The sequence below is a fragment of the Alligator mississippiensis genome, chromosome 1 (assembly GCF_030867095.1).
Source record: "Alligator mississippiensis isolate rAllMis1 chromosome 1, rAllMis1, whole genome shotgun sequence".
NCBI lineage: Eukaryota > Metazoa > Chordata > Crocodylia > Alligatoridae > Alligator > Alligator mississippiensis.
Genome location: NC_081824.1, coordinates 464,177,068 through 464,197,700, shown reverse-complemented (window position 1 = coordinate 464,197,700; position 20,633 = coordinate 464,177,068). Strand labels below are relative to the sequence as shown.

Sequence of the window (20,633 nt, the reverse complement as noted above, 5' to 3'; positions counted from 1 at the left end):
TCATGTCCTGGATGCCTAACTGCATCCTTTCCCAGCCTTTGTTAAGGACCCTTTGTTAAGGCTCTTCTGTTTCCAAAGAATACCATTTTGTCTCTGTTGTCATGTCATACCAACCCTCTTCCCAAAGATCTGTTTGATGCATCTTATTCAATAATATGATGTGGATTAGCCAGACCTAGCCCTTTAACTTCTATATACTGACAGCATTGCTCTTGAATCTAGGAAATATCTAAAAAAGGGAAGATCACAATCACTCTAACTAGTTCCCTGCCTTATTCCATGGTTTCTTTCAGAGATAGGCAGTTTTATTTCCCAGGAGGTACTGAACAGATGCTCTACCATCTGATGATGCTGAGGCAATGTATTCCATCAGCTACCGGTGTGCATTTGGGACAACCCTGACCCCCTATTCTACTCCAGTAAATAACCAACTGCAGCTGCATTGGGATATGCACCCCGCTCTGAAGAAGGAAATCCCATTGCCAGAAGCCAGAACTGAGGCTCACCAAAATCCTAGCTCAGAGCACACAAGAAAACTCTCATCCAAACTTCATGGTTTCTTCTACAAGAGGCCAAATCAAAGCCCTCAATAAAAAAACAAAACAAAAACCCAGAGTCTAGCTTTAAACAGTGTAGTCTGGACACCTCTGTATAAAAGGGGGTCATTTTCATTTCACACTACCAAAAATAAACAGCAAAACCCCTTTGGTCAACACAGCACCGTTATACACGATTAGTAATCAGCACTAAACAGATGAATTTAAAAAGTCCAATGGGTCTGATTCTCCATTGTTTTATACCTATGTAGCTATTTAAAACAGGACAAAGGGAATATGACAGTTATTTCCTTTCCCTGCAGGCCCAGGCACCAAAGGAAGAAGCACCCCGGGGAATACCCTCCACAGCAGAGTGGCAGACGGTCACAGCCAGGACCGGAGCGGCACGCAGAGAACCGGTACCAGCTTCTCCAGTCCGACTGGTGAACAGGTACGAGGCCCTGGCGACCCTGCAGGAGATGGAAGGGGAGGAGGACACCCTTGGGCAAGAAGAAACACCACGTTCTTCACACCCCAAACAGATCAAGAGATCCACGATGACCCAGAGGAAGAGGCGACGAGTGCTCGTCATAGGAGACTCCATCCTGAGAGGTACGGAAGGACCCATCTGTCGCCAGGACCCCTCGGCACGAGAGGTATGCTGCCTCCCTGGAGCAAAGATTTGGGATGTGACGGAGGTAATCCAGGCCAGGATCAAGCCCACCGATTATTACCCCATGGTCCTAGTCCATGTGGGTACTAATGATGCGGCCAGGAGAACCCCCGATCACTTGATGGCGGACTACTGTGCTCTGGGCGGCGTGCTGAAGGAGTTCGGTGCCCAGGTGGTTTTCTCTTCCATCCTACCAGTGACCGGACGAGGAAGACGGCAGGAGAACTGCATCCGAGAAACCAACTGGCGGCTTCGGCAGTGGTGTCTCGAGGCAGGCTTCGGCTTCCTGGACCATGACCCGCACATCACGACGAGGGACATGCTCAGCTGGGATGGGCTTCACCTGTCCCCCAAAGGTAAGCGTGTGTTTTCTTCTAGGTTGGCGGATCTCCTCCGGCGGGCTTTAAACTAGGCTCGTCGGGGGGAGGGGAGTACGAGGGCAGGGGAAGCTGTGGACCACCAAACCATGTGGCACCCACAAGGACAGCCCAGCCTGAAGAAGGAGAACATTGGGAACCTGAAAGCCATGGGGAGGCCAGCACAACAGAACAGGTAAGGAACAAGAAGGTAAGAAACAATGGGCCCCATGGGACTGGGAGCGGGGGGGCAGCAAAGGCGCCAGTCGCAGGGCTCAAGTGCCTATATACTAATGCTAGGAGCATGGGGAACAAGCAGGATGAACTAGCGCTCCTGCTTGCACTAAACACCTATGACTTAGTGGGGCTAACAGAGACCTGGTGGGATTCATCCCATGACTGGGCGGTACATATTGAGGGCTATAGATTGTACAGAAAGGACAGGTCAGGGAAGAAAGGGGGGGGGTTGCACTTTATGTCAGTGAGCAATATACATCAACCCTCATCAAGACAGAATCCGAGGCTGAGGAAGTAGAAGGATTGTGGGTTAGGCTACATGGGGGGCAAGGAGAAAGGGATTTGGTGGTAGGGGTCTGTTACAGACCCCCACACCAAGGGGAAGAAATAGATGCGGGGCTCCTGAGGCAACTCTCGGAGACCATAAAAGCTAAAGAGGCGGTAGTCATGGGGGACCTAAACTACCCGGACATCTGCTGGGAGACGCAGACAGCAAGGTCCCATCGCTCACGCAGGTTTCTAACTTGTGTACAGGACCTCCACCTGACACAGGAGGTGTATGGTCCCACTAGGGGGAATGCCATACTGGATCTGGTATTGGCAACGGGAGATGACATGATAGGGGACCTCCAAATCGGTAGCTATCTGGGAGACAGTGATCACCTTATGATAGAATTCAACATAAGACGGCGAGTGGGTAAGGTAACTAGTAGGGTGAAAGTGCTAGACTTTAGGAAAGCTGATTTCAATGCACTCAGGCGATTAGTCAAGGAAGCACTGCAGAGTAGGAGTTTTGATGGGATGGGTGCCCAAGAAGGGTGGCTGTGCCTAAAGGAAACGATCCTTTGGGCACAAAGCAAGACGATCCCCGAGCGAGGCAAAAGAGGGAAAGGGGCCAGGAGGCTTCCATGGCTGACCAGAGAAATCCAGGGCAGCCTAAGGGCCAAAAGGGGAGCACATAAAAAGTGGAAACAGGGTGAGATCACTAAAGATGAATATACCTCCTCTGCTCGTGCTTGTAGGGAGGCAGTTAGGCGGGCCAAAGCTACCGTGGAGCTGAGGATGGCAACCCAAGTAAAGGACAACAAGAAATTGTTTTTTAGATACATAGGGAGTAAAAGGAAGGCCCAGGGAGGAATAGGACCCCTGCTAAATGGGCAGAAGCAATTGGTGACAGATAGAGGGGACAAGGCTGAACTCCTCAACGAGTTCTTTGCCTCAGTGTTCCTAAGTGAGGGGCACGACAAGTCTCTCACTGGGGTTGTAGAGAGGCAGCAGCAAGGCGCCAGACTTCCATGCGTAGATCCTGAGGTGGTGCAGAGTCATTTGGAAGAACTGGATGCCTTTAAGTCGGCAGGCCCGGATGGGCTCCATCCGAGGGTGCTGAAGGCACTGGCCGACGTCATTGCAGAGCCACTGGCAGGAATATTCGAATGCTCGTGGCGCACGGGCCAAGTCCCGGAGGACTGGAAAAGGGCTAACGTGGTCCCCATTTTCAAAAAGGGGAGGAAGGAGGACCCGGGCAACTATAGGCTGGTCAGTCTCACCTCCATCCTTGGTAAAGTATTTGAAAAAATTATCAAGGCTCACATTTGTGAGAGCCCGGCAGGACAAATTATGCTGAGGGGAAACCAGCATGGGTTTGTGGCGGGCAGATCGTGCCTGACCAACCTAGTCTCTTTCTATGACCAGGTTACGAAACGCCTGGACACAGGAGGAGGGGTGGATGTCGTATACCTGGACTTCAGGAAGGCCTTCGATACGGTATCCCACCCCATACTGGTGAACAAATTAAGAGGCTGTGATGTGGATGACTGCACAGTCCGGTGGGTGGCGAATTGGCTAGAGGGTCGCACCCAAAGAGTCGTGGTAGATGGGTCGGTCTCGACCTGGAAGGGTGTGGGCAGTGGGGTCCCGCAGGGTTCGGTCCTTGGACCGATACTCTTTAATGTCTTCATCAGCGACTTGGACGTGGGAGTGAAATGTACTCTGTCCAAGTTTGCAGATGACACAAAGCTATGGGGAGAAGTGGACACGCCGGAGGGCAGGGAACAGCTGCAGGCAGACCTGGATAGGCTGGACAAGTGGGCAGAAAACAACAGGATGCAGTTCAACAAGGACAAATGCAAAGTGCTGCACCTAGGGAGGAAAAATGTCCAGCACACCTACAGCCTAGGGAATGACCTGCTGGGTGGCACGGAGGTGGAAAGGGATCTTGGAGTCCTAGTGGACTCCAAGTTGAACATGAGCCGGCAGTGTGACGAAGCCATCAGAAAAGCCAATGGCACTTTATCGTGCATCAGCAGATGCATGACAAATAGGTCCAGGGAGGTGATACTTCCCCTCTATAGGGCGTTGGTCAGACCGCAGTTGGAGTACTGCGTGCAATTCTGGGCGCCACACTTCAAGAAGGATGCGGATAACCTGGAGAGGGTATAGCGAAGGGCAACTCGTATGGTCAAGGGCCTGCAGACCAAGCCCTACGAGGAGAGACTAGAGAAACTGGACCTTTTCAGCCTCCGCAAGAGAAGGTTGAGAGGTGACCTTGTGGCTGCCTATAAGTTCATCACGGGGGCACAGAAGGGAATTGGTGAGGATTTATTCACCAAGGCGCCCCCGGGGGTTACAAGAAACAATGGCCACAAGCTAGCAGAGAGCAGATTTAGACTGGACATTAGGAAGAACTTCTTCACAGTTCGAGTGGCCAAGGTCTGGAACGGGCTCCCAAGGGAGGTGGTGCTCTCCCTTACCCTGGGGGTCTTCAAGAGGAGGTTAGACGAGTATCTAGCTGGGGTCATTTAGACCCAGCACTCTTTCCTGCTTATGCAGGGGGTCGGACTTGATGATCTATTGAGGTCCCTTCCGACCCTAACATCTATGAATCTATGAATCTATGACATGTTCTTATTTAAATCTGGCATTACTTCACATCCTTTTAAAATAATCAGACATGGAAAAAGGCAATAGAGAATTTCATTTGTCAAGGGACATAAAGGCTAGGGACAGAAGTTACACATAAACCAGTTTAAGTGATCATAAACTGGTTTAAACCTGTAACAGAACAGAAGTTTGGTGCACATAAACCAGTTTCAAAATGGCTGAAACTGGTTTAAGATAAACCTGGTGAATGTAGTATTAGACTTAAGTGATTTGGGTCAAACCAGTTTATGACACTTCTGTGCCAGATCCCTTCCTGGTTCAAGTTAAATCACAGTCCCCCAGCATCCCAGCATGCTTTACAACCCTGAGCTTGGCTGTGCTGTCTGCTTCACAGAGTAGGGTTGGCCCTGCCCCTCTGCTCCCTAGGTGGAGCAGTGAGGGTTGGCTAACAATGGAAGGGGGTGGGAAAACTGGCTAGGGATGGAGCCCAGTCTACCGGGGGGAGTCTGTCTCCTTCAGGTAAATCTTGCTTTAGGTCTGGGGCCAGGGAGGGGACCCCTTCCCCTGCTCAAACTTATTGCTGGCTGCAACTATGGACTACAAATCTCAGAGGCACCTGAGAGCAGGAAGAAAAGTGATGAGCAACCCTGCAGAGTCCTACTGCTGTAAGTCTGGACTGCAAATCCCAAAGACCTCAAGTGCAGCAGGAAGAGGAAGTGAACACACAGCTGGAGAGCTGTGCTCTAGTGTCCCCTGGCCTCTGGCCTGTGGCTGCATTTCCTGAATCAAAGGTAAATGTCTGTTCACTTCTGTTTCAATTTAATCTGTGCATCTTAAACTAACCTGCAAAAACTGAATCAATTCAGCCTCGGGCTTTTTGACTGTCTGTACTTAGCCAAAGAGCCAACATCAACACTAGGAAACAAAGATCCTACTACACATGCTAAAGAAACAAAACAAAACAAAACAAAACAAGACACTGGAACATAGTGCGATGAGATTAGGCAATTGTTTCTTTTACACTTTCTCTCTCTGGCTCATGACTGCACAAAAAAACCCCACAAACACAACAGTAACTATAAAGAAAACAGTAAGAGGAGGAGGAAATATCTTGCATCATTCATGAATATGAGCGTTAGAAATTCTGCTAGAGCAGAACTTAAACATTTGCTTACATCAAAGCAGAGAGTTTTCAAAAGCTGTGGGCTTCCCTCAAGGCTTCAATGTGAAACTGAAATAGCAAAAGAAATCCACTTTATTGCTGTTGTGAGAAGCATTGTATAAATGAAAATTAGTGTAAACAGACTGGAGATAACTAAATATTAAATGCACGCAATTTATATAGCTTAGAGGAAAATAATAATTGGTTAAAATCACAAGAGAGATCAAACTTCACATACTATTGTGTGGCTCATTGGAAAACAGAATGGTTTGGAGAGAGCAGTTAAAGACGAACACTGTGGTCACCACTACTAAGCGCAGTATGTACCAATCAATACAATAATGTATAGACATGCATTGTGGCCCGGTGAATAGGGAACTACCAGGATCTGAAGAGGTTTCATTCCTGGCACTGCTACTCATATTGTATGTGACCTTGGGTGTTTCACGTCGTCTCTCTTGGCGTGTTTCCCATCCCTTGCCTATTTAGATACTAAGTTCATGGTCGAGTCAGTCTCTTACTATGTAGTTCTATACTGCCTCAGATGATGGGGCCTTGAGGCTTACTGTAATACAAATAATTACAATACTTTTGCAGTTTTTAATCAGAATTTCCCATTGACTAATCTGAGGAATTCTATTAGGACACTGATGGGATGCCACTCCTAAATGACAGTCAATTTGTATTAAAATATGGGGGTTGGGGCAATTGTTTATCTCAAAACCTACAGGGCAGAAACTTTGGGCAAATGCTGACTGTTAAATTGTAAGCACCGCATTACATAAACTAGGGAATGATTTTAAACACCGAGTATCTGGTATAAACACCATTTTCCAAAACCCCTTGGAACTACAGGTTAAAATACAGGCAAAACTGACCTAGTCTTTCATTTGTCTGAAGCACACAAGCTCAGCTGCACGCATTCATCTTTTTTCTCTCCCCAAATGAGAACTTGAAAAATCACAGACTTGTTTGTATTTTTTTGAACAAAAAGATATTTGCCCTTGTTTACTGGGTAATCCTTACTTTCTTTAGCCCTGTATACTAGTTCTTTGCCCCTCACTTCATTGTAAAAATGGTTGTGTTTTGGCAGCTGGTGTGAGTTTTGTACAATATATTTGGATAGCTTTTGAAATAAAATGTGCTATAATAAATACAGTGTATGAGTCATTCTAGCTCCAGGTCTTCCCCCAGTGAAGCTGATAACAGAACAGTAGGACAGAACGGGGCTGTATGTTTAGTTATTCTCTTTGACTATCTCAAACCCTAAGCTGACTATGAAGTCATTTACAACAGGCCATGGCCAACCTCATGTTGTTTATTTAGCACTATCGTTTCAGGATGTCGGATCAGTCACTTCTCATACCTTTGTGAATTCCTGTCAGAGCTCATTATGCTCCTCATTGAATCTACTCTACCTGGCTGGGCATAAATGCCTGAATTTCTGACTGCAAGAGAGATGTGGGGTAACACAATTCTTTGGTTAAGGCAGGATATGGATGTTATGAACTTAGGATATCAAATTCTAAATATAAATAGTGGAACAAATATGGGACCAAATCCTACGGCGCTTGCCTTGATTTCCATTCAGACTAATACTCTACTAATATCATTGGAAGGATGCTTGAGCAGGATTAGGTAAAAACTGAAAATGGGGGTCAAGATTAGGCCTAACCATGGGTTAATGGTGGTTCCTGAGTCTGGGGAGGGGCACCAGATCACCAACAGGTGGGGGACCCCAGCAGCCGATCGCCAACCGGGGGGGGCGGGGGGGGGGGGTCTGCCAGCGGCTGATCACCAAGCCAGTGGTGAAACCTGAAGTGCACTTCCAGTTTCATGGCTGGTGCTTCCAAGGGGTGCATAGCCGATCTCAGGGGGTGCACGTGCACCTATGTGCACTTTCTACACATTGCCAATGGGCCTCACAGTAACAATATGAGGGCAACCAGCTCAAGGGCAACCAGCACGGTTTCATTAAGGGCAGGTCATGTCAGACCAACCTGATTGCTTTTTACAATCAGGTCACAAAAGCACTGGATGCAGGTGTCGCCATGGATGTAGTCTTTCTGGACTTCAGCAAGGCTTTTGACACTGTGTCCTACCCCATCCTCATTAAAAAACTAGGCAACTGTGGCACTGATGCCTACACAGTCAGATGGATTGCGAATTGGCTGAAGGTTCGTACTCAGAGGGTGGTGGTGGATGGGTCATATTCGACCTGGTGGGAAGTGGGCAGCGGAGTCCCACAGGGCTCGGTCCTTGGGCCTGCCCTGTTCAATTTCTTTATCAGCGATTTGGACGACGAGGTGAAAAGCAACTTGTTTAAATTTGCTGATGATACCAACATTTTGGGGTGAGGTGGGCACACTGGTAGGGAGGGAAAGACTGCAGCAAGACCTGGATAGGTTGCAGGGGGTGGGTTAACTAAAACAGGATGCGTTTCAATACGGACAAGTGCAGGGTGCTGCACTTGGGCAGTAGTAACCGGCAGCACACTTATAAGATGGGAAACTCCCTTCTTGAGAGCACGGAGGCAGAAAGGGATCTGGGAGTCATTATTGACTCCAAGATGAACATGGGCCGACAATGCGAGGTCACGGTCAGCAGGGCTAACCGGACCTTATCGTGCATCCACAGGTGCATCTCAAGTAGGGCCAAGGAGGTGATCCTCCCCCTCTACGTGACACTAGTCAGGCCACAGCTGGAGTACTGTGTCCAGTTCTGGGCACCCCACTTCAAGAGGGATGTGGACAACATTGAGAGGGTCCAGGGGAGGGTCACCCGCATGATCCGGGGACAGCAGGGCAGACCCTACAATCAGAGGCTACGGGACCTGAACCTGTTCAGCCTTCACAAGAGAAGGCTGAGGGGGGACCTGGTAACCATCTATAAACTCACTAGGGGGGACCAGACGCGTTTGGGGGAAGACCTTGTTTCCCCTAGCGCCCCCGGGATAACAAGGAATAACGGCCACAAGATGTTGGACAGTAGGTTTAGATTAGACATCTGTAAGAACTACTTCACAGTCAGGGCGGCTAGGATCGGAACCGACTTCCAAGGGAAGTGGTGCTGGCTTCTACCCTGGGGGTATTTAAGAAGCGGCTCGATGCCTACCTGGCTGGGGTCACTTGAGCCCAGTTTTCTTCCTGCCCAGGCAGGGGGTCGGACTTGAAGATCTACAAGGTCCCTTCCGACCCGACTTCTATGATTCTATGATTATTCATTTTTCAACCATAAACCAGGAAAGGATTAATAATTATCATTAACCCAAAGTCATATGTGGGGAAACAGAGGCAGAGAGTGCATGTGGGAGTTACCAGATGGGGTTCATAGATTCATAGATTCATAGATGTTAGGGTCGGAAGGGACCTCAATAGATCATCGAGTCCGACCCCCTGCATAAGCAGGAAAGAGTGCTGGGTCTAGATGACCCCAGCTAGATACTCATCTAACCTCCTCTTGAAGACCCCCAGGGTAGGGGAGAGCACCACCTCCCTTGGGAGCCCGTTCCAGATCTCGGCCACTCGAACTGTGAAGAAGTTCTTCCTAATGTCCAGTCTAAATCTGCTCTCTGCTAGCTTGTGGCCATTGTTTCTTGTAACCCCCAGGGGCGCCTTGGTGAATAAATACTCACCAATTCCCTTCTGTGCCCCCGTGATGAACTTATAGGCAGCCACAAGGTCGCCTCTCAACCTTCTCTTGCGGAGGCTGAAAAGGTCCAGTTTCTCTAGTCTCTCCTCGTAGGGCTTGGTCTGCAAGCCCTTGACCATACGAGTTACCCTTCTCTGGACCCTCTCCAGGTTATCTGCATCCTTCTTGAAGTGTGGCGCCCAGAATTGCACGCAGTACTCCAACTGCGGTCTGACCAGCGCCCGATAGAGGGGAAGTATCACCTCCTTGGACCTATTCGTCATGCATCTGCTGATGCACGATAAAGTGCCATTGGCTTTTCTGATGGCTTCGTCACACTGCCGGCTCATGTTCATCTTGGAGTCCACTAGGACTCCAAGATCCCTTTCCACCTCTGTGCCACCCAGCAGGTCATTCCCTAGGCTGTAGGTGTGCTGGACATTTTTCCTCCCTAGGTGCAGCACTTTGCATTTGTCCTTGTTGAACTGCATTCTGTTGTTTTCTGCCCACTTGTCCAACCTATCTAGGTCTGCCTGCAGCTGTTCCCTGCCCTCCGGCGTGTCCACTTCTCCCCATAGCTTTGTGTCATCTGCAAACTTGGACAGAGTACATTTCACTCCCTCGTCCAAGTCGCTGATGAAGACATTAAAGAGTATCGGTCCAAGGACCGAGCCCTGCGGGACCCCACTGCCCACACCCTTCCAGGTTGAGACCGACCCATCTACCACGACTCTTTGGGTGCGACCCTCTAGCCAATTCGCCACCCACCGGACTGTGCAGTCATCCACGTCACAGCCTCTTAACTTGTTCACCAGTATGGGGTGGGATACCGTATCGAAGGCCTTCCTGAAGTCTAAGTATATGACATCCACCCCTCCTCCTGCGTTCAGGCGTTTCGTAACCTGGTCATAGAAAGAGACTAGGTTGGTCAGGCACGATCTGCCCGCCACAAACCCGTGCTGGTTTCCCCTCAGCATAATCTGCCCTGCCGGGCTCTCGCAAATGTGAGCCTTGATAATTTTTTCAAAGACTTTACCAAGGATGGAGGTGAGACTGACTGGCCTATAGTTGCCCGGGTCCTCCTTCCTCCCCTTCTTGAAAATGGGGACCACGTTAGCCCTTTTCCAGTCCTCCGGGACTTGGCCCGTGCTCCACGAGCGTTCGAATATTCCTGCCAGTGGCTCTGCAATGATGTCGGCCAGTGCCTTCAACACCCTCTGATGGAGCTCATCCGGGCCTGCCGACTTAAAGGCATCCAGTTCTTCCAAGTGACTCTGCACCACCTCAGGATCTATGTATGGAAGTCTGGCGCCTTGCTGCTGCCTCTCTACAACCCCAGTGAGAGACTTGTCGTGCCCCTCACTTAGGAACACTGAGGCAAAGAACTTGTTGAGGAGTTCAGCCTTGTCCCCCCTGTCTGTCACCAATTGTTTCTGCCCATTTAGCAGTGGTCCTATTCCTCCCTGGGCCTTCCTTTTACTCCCAATATATCTAAAAAACAATTTCTTGTTGTCTTTTACTTGGGTTACCATCCTCAGCTCCATGGTAGCTTTGGCCCGCCTAACTGCCTCCCTACAAGCACGAGCAGAGGAGATATATTCATCTTTAGTGATCTCACCCTGTTTCCACTTTTTATGTGCTCCCCTTTTGGCCCTTAGGCTGCCCTGGATTTCTCTGGTCAGCCATGGAAGCCTCCTGGCCCCTTTCCCTTTTTTGCCTCGGTCGGGGATCGTCTTGCTTTGTGCCCGAAGGACCGTTTCCTTTAGGCACAGCCACCCTTCTTGGGCTCCCATCCCTTCAAAACTCCTACTCTGCAGTGCTTCCTTGACTAATCGCCTGAGTGCAATGAGATCAGCTTTCCTAAAGTCTAGCACTTTCACCCTACTAGTTACCTTACCCACTCGCCGTCTTATGTTGAATTCTATTATAAGGTGATCACTGTCTCCCAAATGGCTACCGATCTGGAGGTCCCCTATCATGTCATCTCCTGTTGCCAACACCAGATCCAATATGGCATTCCCCCTAGTGGGACCATGCACCTCCTGTGTCAGGTGGAGGTCCTGTACACAGGTTAGAAACCTGCGTGAGCGATGGGACCTTGCTGTCTGCGTCTCCCAGCAGATGTCCGAGTAGTTTAGGTCCCCCATGACTACCGCCTCTTTAGCTTTTATGGTCTCCAAGAGTTGCCTCAGGAGCCCCGCATCTATTTCTTCCCCTTGGTGTGGGGGTCTGTAGCAGACCCCTACCACCAAATCCCTTTCTCCTTGCCCCCCATGTAGCCTAACCCACAATCCTTCTACCTCCTCAACCTCGGATTCTGTCTTGATGAGGGTTGATGTATATTGCTCACTGACATAAAGTGCAACCCCCCCCCCCCTTTCTTCCCCGACCTGTCCTTTCTATACAATCTATAGCCCTCAATATGTACCGCCCAGTCATGGGATGAATCCCACCAGGTCTCTGTTAGCCCCACTAAGTCATAGGTGTATGCTCCTTAAGGGTTCAGTCATGAACCCTTAAGGGTGTCATAGGGTTATGCTCCTTAAGGGGCTTGCTCCTTAAGGGGCTTGCTTGGAATGCATCCCTTCCTGTTTAATGTTTTCATTAGCAACCTTGTTACAAGAAATAGATGCATGCTTATGAAGCCTGTGGACAATGCAAAGCTGGGACGTATTGCCCATATGAAAGAAGATTAGGTTGTTTTATACCTTCATAGTGTGGTGCAATAAAACAGTATGAAATGTAATTGGACAGAGTGCAAAGTCATGCACTCACAAACCAATTGAAAGAACATCTGCTATAGGATAGGGACTCATAAACTGGAGGCAATGGAGGATGAAAGGGACTTGGGTTTGCTAGTCCATCATGGGATAACCATGACCTGCCAGTGTGGTGAGTCCATGAGAAAAACCTAATGCAATTCTACGATCTAGCAGGCAGGATATTTTTAGTAGCAACATGGAAATGCTAGTAAACTGTACAAGGCATCAGTAAGACCCAGTTCAGAATACAGTATACAGTTTTGGTAGCCTATGTCCAAAAAGGATTGATTTAAAACTGAGCTCTTAAGATGGGTAAGAGAGTGGAAGGCCTATCATCCAGTGAGCGGAGAGTAAAAGAGCATGGCTAGTTTAGTTGAGGGTTGACAGGCATTACAATGATTTGTTTATAAATACATTCATGACTGAATCCCAGAGAAGGAATAGAGCTATTTAAGTTAGAAAGATGGAGAGACTACAACCAACTGAGATGGGAAGGTCTTTCATAGAGGGGATTATGACTGTGGTATATGAGGTGGACCCTTTGGAGTAAATGGTAGCATGCAAATGCAGGGGCCTGGACACAATGGTTTGGGAGACCTTCCAGTCCTGTGTTCCTAAATAACTTGTTCTAGGCCACATAAGGAGTCAGCTTCTTTGCTCCAGCTATTAGATAGTTTCAGCTTTTTCAGTTCCCATGTATTTTATACTCATACAGGCACAACACGCTCTCAGAGAAGGATGATTTTTAATTATTACAGCAACTAGCCAATAACATTTAGCTGGTTGTATTCAACAGCTTAAAAATAATAGAAGACAAATTCACTTATATGCCTCAAATTTAAATATACTGGAAACTCTAATTCATATTCTGGACTTAAAGTAGCTCTCCAGAGGCCTTTAAGCTTGAACAGAGTAGTTACCTAGAAATGTATAATATGATAGGGCAAGTCTTCCCATTTTAAAATACCTAGGCTTGTCTTGCCTTTTAAAAATCTATTATTATTGATATGGACATACTGTTCAAGTTCCTCACACAGTTTTGCAAGCACAGTGAAAGAAAAGGTCCCTGCCCCATGAACGCCACAGTCTAAATTTAGACATACGCACCTACAGAGAATTAAGGTTGTACAGTGAGAGAAAACTGCAGTAGTATAGGAAGTGGAAGGAGGTGGAAGAAGTGGGCTTTTTATAAAGGGGAAATTGGTTGGGGAAGCCTGCAAGAAGAGAATTATGCAGGCCTTGGAAGTTGAAGATAGGGAAGTAAAACCTGAATTAGGGGGAGGACCTACCACTCTACTGATGAGAAGCAATGGGAAAAAAACACAAAAACAAGAAGTCAGTCATTGTTGATGGGACATAACTTCCATAAGAGCAGGATAATGAGAAAAAAATAAGAGGATCAAAGGAAAACCTGGATCAATAAGTCTTGTCAAGACTCCAAAGGTTACCCAAACAACATCCAAGCATCTCTAATAACCAAAGTAAGCACTGAAACCAAGCACTTCCCATCTCCTCTCTGTTTCTTGCCCCAAGCCTCCCCACTCCACACAAATGTGGGCACATATGTGTATATGTACATACATATATACATGCACACACAGACCAAATTCAGAACATGGTGTCACACATGCATTTCCCAATATATTTACTGGGATTTGTCCCTACATACAATTCTCAAACTGTGTGTTATCCCTGGGTACATTCTTGACAATCTTCTATGCTACATGTTGAAGTAATATTACTCTGTGCACACTCCAGAAGTGACTGCTGAACCACCCCATTCCTAGGGCTGTATGACAACCAAAGGCTATGCTAAGAAGGCAGGAACTGGACGTCGTTCTAACCTAGTCCTCATTTTTAAAAATAAATATTCACAACTAACTAACTAACTAACTAACTAACTAACTAACTAACTAACTAACCCTAAGTACATTTCGTCTTTGCTCAAATCACAGGGTGACTCTCTCTGCCCATCTAAATCCCATGGAGACCCCATTCCCCGTCCTCCCAAAACTCCTGTTTTGAATGCCGAATCTGCATATGGTCTCTGCAATATTTAAGGCAATACTGCACACGTCTTTGCATGAAGGCTCAAGAGAGCAGCAGTCTAGCTTTACTAGGAAACAGAACACACGTTCACCATTCGATGGAGGGGAAGCGGGGGGTAAATCTTAGACCAGGTTTCGCCATTTTTACACCAGTCTACGTGTGCTGAACTTCTGTTCTGTTACAGGTACAGAGCAGTTTCCAGTCACTTATGCCGGTAAAAGTGTCGGGTCTGTACCTGGCCTAACTGCTCTATTTCCCTGCCCCTCCCTTGCTCCGAGCTCTGCTGAGCACTGAGGATGGCTATTCTGATCCCATCAGTTCTGAGCTGGTGAGCCGAAGGAAGCCGAATTAGGAATTCTTACCTATTCATTTATATTTTCTGCCTTCCCAGTGCCTGTGCTAAATAAATGACCCACCCCAAATGATAAGAAACAGGAGGGCGTGACCAAAAAAAGAGACTGGCTTAAAGTTATAATTACTTTTTAAATTGATTTTATGTTATTAGCCCAGTTCAGGGAGGGAATGGAAGTCATTTGGGCGGGAACTATACAGCCATGAAGCATATTGTAGGCTGCTGTACATCACTTCACTGAAGGGGAGGAAGATTTCATCAAGTTCAACTCCATGCAGAAAAAAATTACTTCTTACGCTCTAGGGATTCCTCTTTTAGTCCTATTCTCGCTCGCTCTCTCTGCTGAAATTTGACTTCAGTTTTCTTCAGCTCCTACTATAACCAACCTTGATCTAATACTCTACTAGTATTACCCTAGGAGGTAGAATTATGTATTTATCCACATCTTGTAAATCAACAGCTATTAGTTATTTTTCTTATTCCTAGCTGTGCTTTAAATACATATAAATAAGACCATATTGCAAAGAAAATTAACAGGACTCCATATCTCAACATGTTTTTTCATCCTTTAGTTTAGCATGAATTCATCTTACAACCTTCATAATGAAACAGAGCCAGAAAGCCAACAGTTTCAATCAGCAGAACATATCTCCTGGTCTGCTTCAATTACAATCTTCCTTCACGTTCCCCAATTAACCTCCCTGCTCACGGGAACCCTGGGAGAACAGGCATTGCTGTTGGACGACGAGGTGAAGTGACCCTTTTGGAGCTGGGGGCCTTTCACCGAAAACTAGGCGATGGAAACCGGGAATAAATAAACCAAGACGAGTTAAAAAAAAAAAAAAAAAGCTTACCTTGTGCATAGCTTCACACCACCTTGGGAAATTGCTTTCCCTACAACTAGCCCAGTGCTACAAGAGCATGGGTGGCTGCACAACGGTGATGATAAATAATAGCCTGTTTTCTTTCCCACTGCAATGCTGTTAGTCACCCACATTTATAACATGCCGTTTACTGAAGTATGTGCGTTTATTGGCTCTCTGGAAAAGTCTGATAAGGACCGCGATTGGTAGTGGCCTGCGTTCCAAGTGGCTGGTGCTCTCACTTACTTTCCCAAGTAACGCTGGTTTTCATTTCCAGGCAAAGCTGGACCAGAGAGCGGCTCTTCTTTAACGTCGTTCGTTTTCTAAGCTCTCCTCGAGCGACTCGGCAGCCGACTTGAATGGAATGCAAAGTCATGCTCTTGTGTGCTGCCCTTCGCCTGCAGACTTCATTATTTACTTTACACTCTTCTACCTGAATGCATCAGAAAGGGCTCTTTAAGACTGCCCCCCCCCTTTTTTTTTTTAGCAGGAACCTGCTGCGTTGCAGCTTTACTCCAATTTAAGCTAGCAGGAAGGCGGGCTCAATGGTATTGCCAGGTGCTAGCTAGAGAAGTCTCCTCATTTCATCATTTAGAGACAAGGAAACCCCAAATCTTTGTGTTCGCTCCCCTTCCAGTGCTCACCCCTCACTCCTTTTCACCATTGCTGCCCTTTAACTACAGACAAGGCTTAGCTCTTTTTTTTTTCCCTCCCTGACAGCTTTTTAGCTAGTTTCAGACTCTCTTTCAGTAAATGCCGCTGAATAGTAGCTCCAACAGCAGCCAAACAACTTAACAAAATGGTCAATATAATGCAGGCAAGAAAAGGCTTTGTTATGCTTGAAAAGCTTCGCTGCAAAACTTCAGGCATAGCCAGTACCATATTATTTCACCATGGTAAGAAATAGTCTAAGCAATCATGACATTAGTGGCTAATGAGGATAAGGAGAACTAATTCTGGGGAATTATCTTGTTATGACTTGGGTCTGGAGAAGTTGTGGCATTTTCTACCAAAAGCAATCAACAGAAAAGCAGCTTGAGCTTAAGTCAGAGCTGCCAAACTTTGTAAAGTTGGCTTAACTCTCCAGCGACAGTGCCTGTACATCAGTCATACAGCCCGGGATCAACCTCTTCAGATGGTCATTTGTCAAAAACAAATTTAGAGCAATCTACCACATCTAATTTACAGCCATTGCTTGACAACATGCAGCATTTATCCCCAACAGACACAACTGTTTACATTTTGCACACATAATTGGGTCTAGTTCAGTAACATTTTTCATTGGCTTGTCTGCCAAAATTATTAAGCTATTAGTACATGCTGAACTAGTGCCAAGCAAAATATTTGCCAATGAAAATGGCCTTATCTGTCTAAATGTCAAATGGTGTTGCGTTTTTGGTATGGGAGGGTGTTGTTTGGAGACATTACCCAAACTCCACTCTTTAGATGCATCAGTTTTTAATAAAGGTATACCTCAGATTTAATGCAGTGTATTAAATGATAATAACCAGACAGTACTATGCAATCTAGGTTTTTAAATTAAATCCTGAGACTACTCATCGTATATGTAAGCAGCAGGCAGCCGTATTTCTTGCCTGCAAGTTCTACCCGATGCACTTGCAATATCTGCAAACAAACAAATATCTGCAAACAAATATCTGCAAACAAATATCTGCAAACAAACCGGCCCAGTCCAGCTGTTTATGCACAGGTCTGACTATCTGAGTCTTACGTTCTTTTCTTGACTTGTTCCTGGAAAAGAGATGGGATCCAGGCATTAGGGATTAGGGACTCTCTAGTTCTCTTCTGAGTTTTGCTACTGACTCAGCAGACCACTTCAGGCTAATCATTTAACTTCACTACACCTCAGTTCATCAACTGCAAAATGGTAGTGTGATGTTTAAAAAAAAAATGGATTTGTAGAACCGAACTAGTGCCAAGCACAATTATTTGCCAATGAAAAATGGCCTTATCTGTCTACATATCCAAGGGGGTTGTATTTCTGGTATCCTCAGGTGTTTCTGGAGACTTTACCCAACCGCCACACTTTAGATGCATCAATTTTAAATAAAGGGGTTTAATAAGTGGCACTTGAGCAGAAGCACTTTCCCCCATCTCATCGGGGGATGTGGGTGCTATTGCTACAACATTCCCTAGAGATTGCTCACCTGAAGCCTGATAACGGATGGTCTTCAAGCTCCATACACTGGGCCAGAAAAATGGTGAATGGCTTGTAATGCCACAGATTTCAATAGAAATTGAAGCACTTTTCTGTGTTACAGAATCAGGCCTATGGGGAATTAGGAGGAGGACTGGAAATCAGGCCTGGGTTTCCCTTAGAGCATTAGGACAAAGCAAAAGCACGAGCCCAGGTCACTGATTGCGTAAGTCTTAAAAGAAAAGCAGGCCGGCTTATTTCGTTTGTAATAGGGCTATCCAACTGGTGGCCCATGGGCTGAGAAGTTCAGTTGCAGCCCTCGGGCTCCTGCCCAGCTGCCATTCCCCGCACTGCTTTGGCTGCAACAGCACCCAGAGCCTCTAGTTTTTCCCTCCTGGGGTTGGCACAGTGAGATGCAGCACAGGGAGCTGAAGGTGAGTCTGGGCTGCGTGCAGGGGTGGAGGAGGGATCGGGCCATGTGGTGCAGTGGTGCCTGCGCAGTGGTGAAAGAAGGAAACACCCACGTGGCGTGCAATCCTGTGGCTCGGACCTTACCCAGCACAGCCCGTGTGGTGTGCAGCCCCCTGCTGGTGCTTCCCTTGGGATGTGCGGCCCAGGGGGCTTAGCAGCTGGACTGCCCAGGTTTAGATGCCCATTGATACAAAGAAAAGCATTACATGAAACTACTTGACACAGTGCTACTAGCAAGCCTTAAATTAGAGGATAAAGCTTTAAATTTGGTCTTGTAAAAAACTCTTCCCATCTGTTGAATACTTCTATCTCCCAGTAACCAGTTCGCCACTAAGATACCACCCATGCCATAACTTCTCTGAGACTGTAGGATGATCGATATATTCACAGGAGATTCTTAAAACCTTGGAAGATTGATCTTCAGCTATTTTATTATTTGATCAATCATACAAAGCATAAAAATACCTAACACTCATGCCTCCTGGCTACCCCTTGCCTTAGGATAGACGCACCATGCCCAAAGACTCCAACTATGAGGTCCCATTGACTTTAATGGGCATATCTGAGGGTCAGACTCTAGTGCGTCCCTTTTTTTAGCACCAGAGTTTTTAGCACTGTATTCTAATATAGTCTGAGACGGATGGCCAAAGTCCTCCCTGGCTCAAAGGATACCATTCGACATGCATCAAAATGAAATAATTCTATGTCAGTTCTGACCTTGCCCCTTCTGTGTTCCACAGACAGGCTTTATCTTTGTAACGTTCTTAAACTGTGTGTCTTGCTATGATTAATGCCCATGTTATCCACAGTTTACTTATAATTTCTCAATCAATCAACATGGACCACTCATCAAGGATCTCTTAGGGTAAATGTAAATGATTTTCTATCACGCTAACCAAAGGGTTACATTCCTAAAGCACTAGCTTTGCTATCCGATAATACTTTATGAGGGCAAGAATATGCTCAGTATGGGGGACTGAAAATGAGATCCTAGGGTTACGTTGCTTTGAAATGATGGGCAAATCACTTAAATTCACAATAACTCTCTTTAACCATCTATAAAATGGATAGTTGTCTTTCTCATTGTCTTCCTGACTAGTAAATATGCTAGCTGAAAGTCACATGATAAAAGAAACATGCTATATATACACTAAACTAAACTACTATGAGGGTGTTGTGGTCTTACGAACAAGGGTATTAAAGAACATCATGGCTCCCACAATACATGTGCCTTTCTGCTCTTATTCTTCTGGATGATAATAGTAACTGCTCTAGGAAAAAAGAAAATTTTCATATATGTGAAAGGAAGCCACTTCCTCCATCTCTTTTTACACACATGCACTGACAGCTCCTGACAGTGAAGAGAATATGATTTAAATAGAGAACAAATATTTTTTACCTGCTAAAGCCAGGGGAGGATAAGAGTCTCCCCACCTGTTATCAGGCAACTGAGGTACTACTCCCTGCTGCTACTGATACTGTAAGGAACAGATTCTTTAATGACAGGGCAGCATGGTAAGGCACAAATGTTGTATGATGCAAATCCAGTCCTTCTACTATTGCTAGAGTTATTCCCTTATTATTCTTGTTTGCCACTTTGGAGGACTGTCTACTCAACGTCTTAATGATGGATGTGGTCTTTGGATTGAACTCCGTGCTTCAACAGAACACCATGCCTCCAGATGATTTAATTTTATTTTTGATGAATGCCCGTGTTTATATTGTATTTAGATGATCAGGAAGGAGGAGGTGGGTAGTAATTCTGATGGATTAGAAACTGGGTCTTGTATTTGCAGGGCTTAATTATAACTTAATTCATTATCTTTATGTGCATCATACCCTATTTGAACTTGTCACTGATACATTGTTCTTTACTGAAGGTAGATAGCTAGATAAAAGTGTACTGTAAACCACCCCAGATGTGGTTACATTTTTAGTGATGGATGCAGTGATCTGGATGAATGCACATTAGCACGTAGCACATTCAATTTGGAAAGCACCTTGTGGTCTGATGGAGGAATATTGATCAGGATAAATGTTTTCAGTTACTAAAGCACATGACTTTTGAAGCCAGTTTCAACTCAGAAGAATAAAAACAAGTAATGATGAGCTAACCTCAAAAAATGGAAAGATTCAGACAAGTATTCTGAAATCTGGAAGCACATTCAGACTAGGGACAGACATAACACATAAACTGGATTAAGTCTTCAGAAACTGATTTAAACCTGTAACAGGACATAAGTTCAGTGCATATAAACCAGTTTCAAAATCGCTGAAACTGGTTTAAAACAAAGCTGGTTGACTGTAGTATCAGACTTCATTGATTTGGGTCAAACTGGTTTATCCAGTGTCTGTCCCAGACCCCTTCCTGGTCTAAGTTAAACCAGAGTCCCCCAGCATCCCAGATGCTTTGCAGCCCTGGGTTGGGCTGGGCTGGGCTGTGCTCTCTGCTTCAGAGAGCAGGGCTGGCCCCACCCCTCTGCCCCCTAGCCACAGCTCTGGTG

The 20,633-nt window shown here is 46.3% G+C and overlaps 1 protein-coding gene across 5 annotated transcripts in view; it reads right to left on the bottom strand.

Moving 5' to 3' along the window:
- The window catches only part of TENM4 (teneurin transmembrane protein 4), a 766,508-nt gene that overhangs the window by 467,956 nt on the left and 277,919 nt on the right, over positions 1 to 20,633 (bottom strand). The window contains exon 3 of one of the 5 annotated variants that reach the window (XM_059722139.1): positions 5,858 to 5,913. The exons of the other annotated variants lie outside the window; for them this stretch is intronic. The gene's annotated coding sequence lies outside the window, so the exon portion shown is untranslated. The remainder of the gene's footprint in view (positions 1 to 5,857; positions 5,914 to 20,633) is intronic. 5 annotated transcript variants of the gene reach the window in all.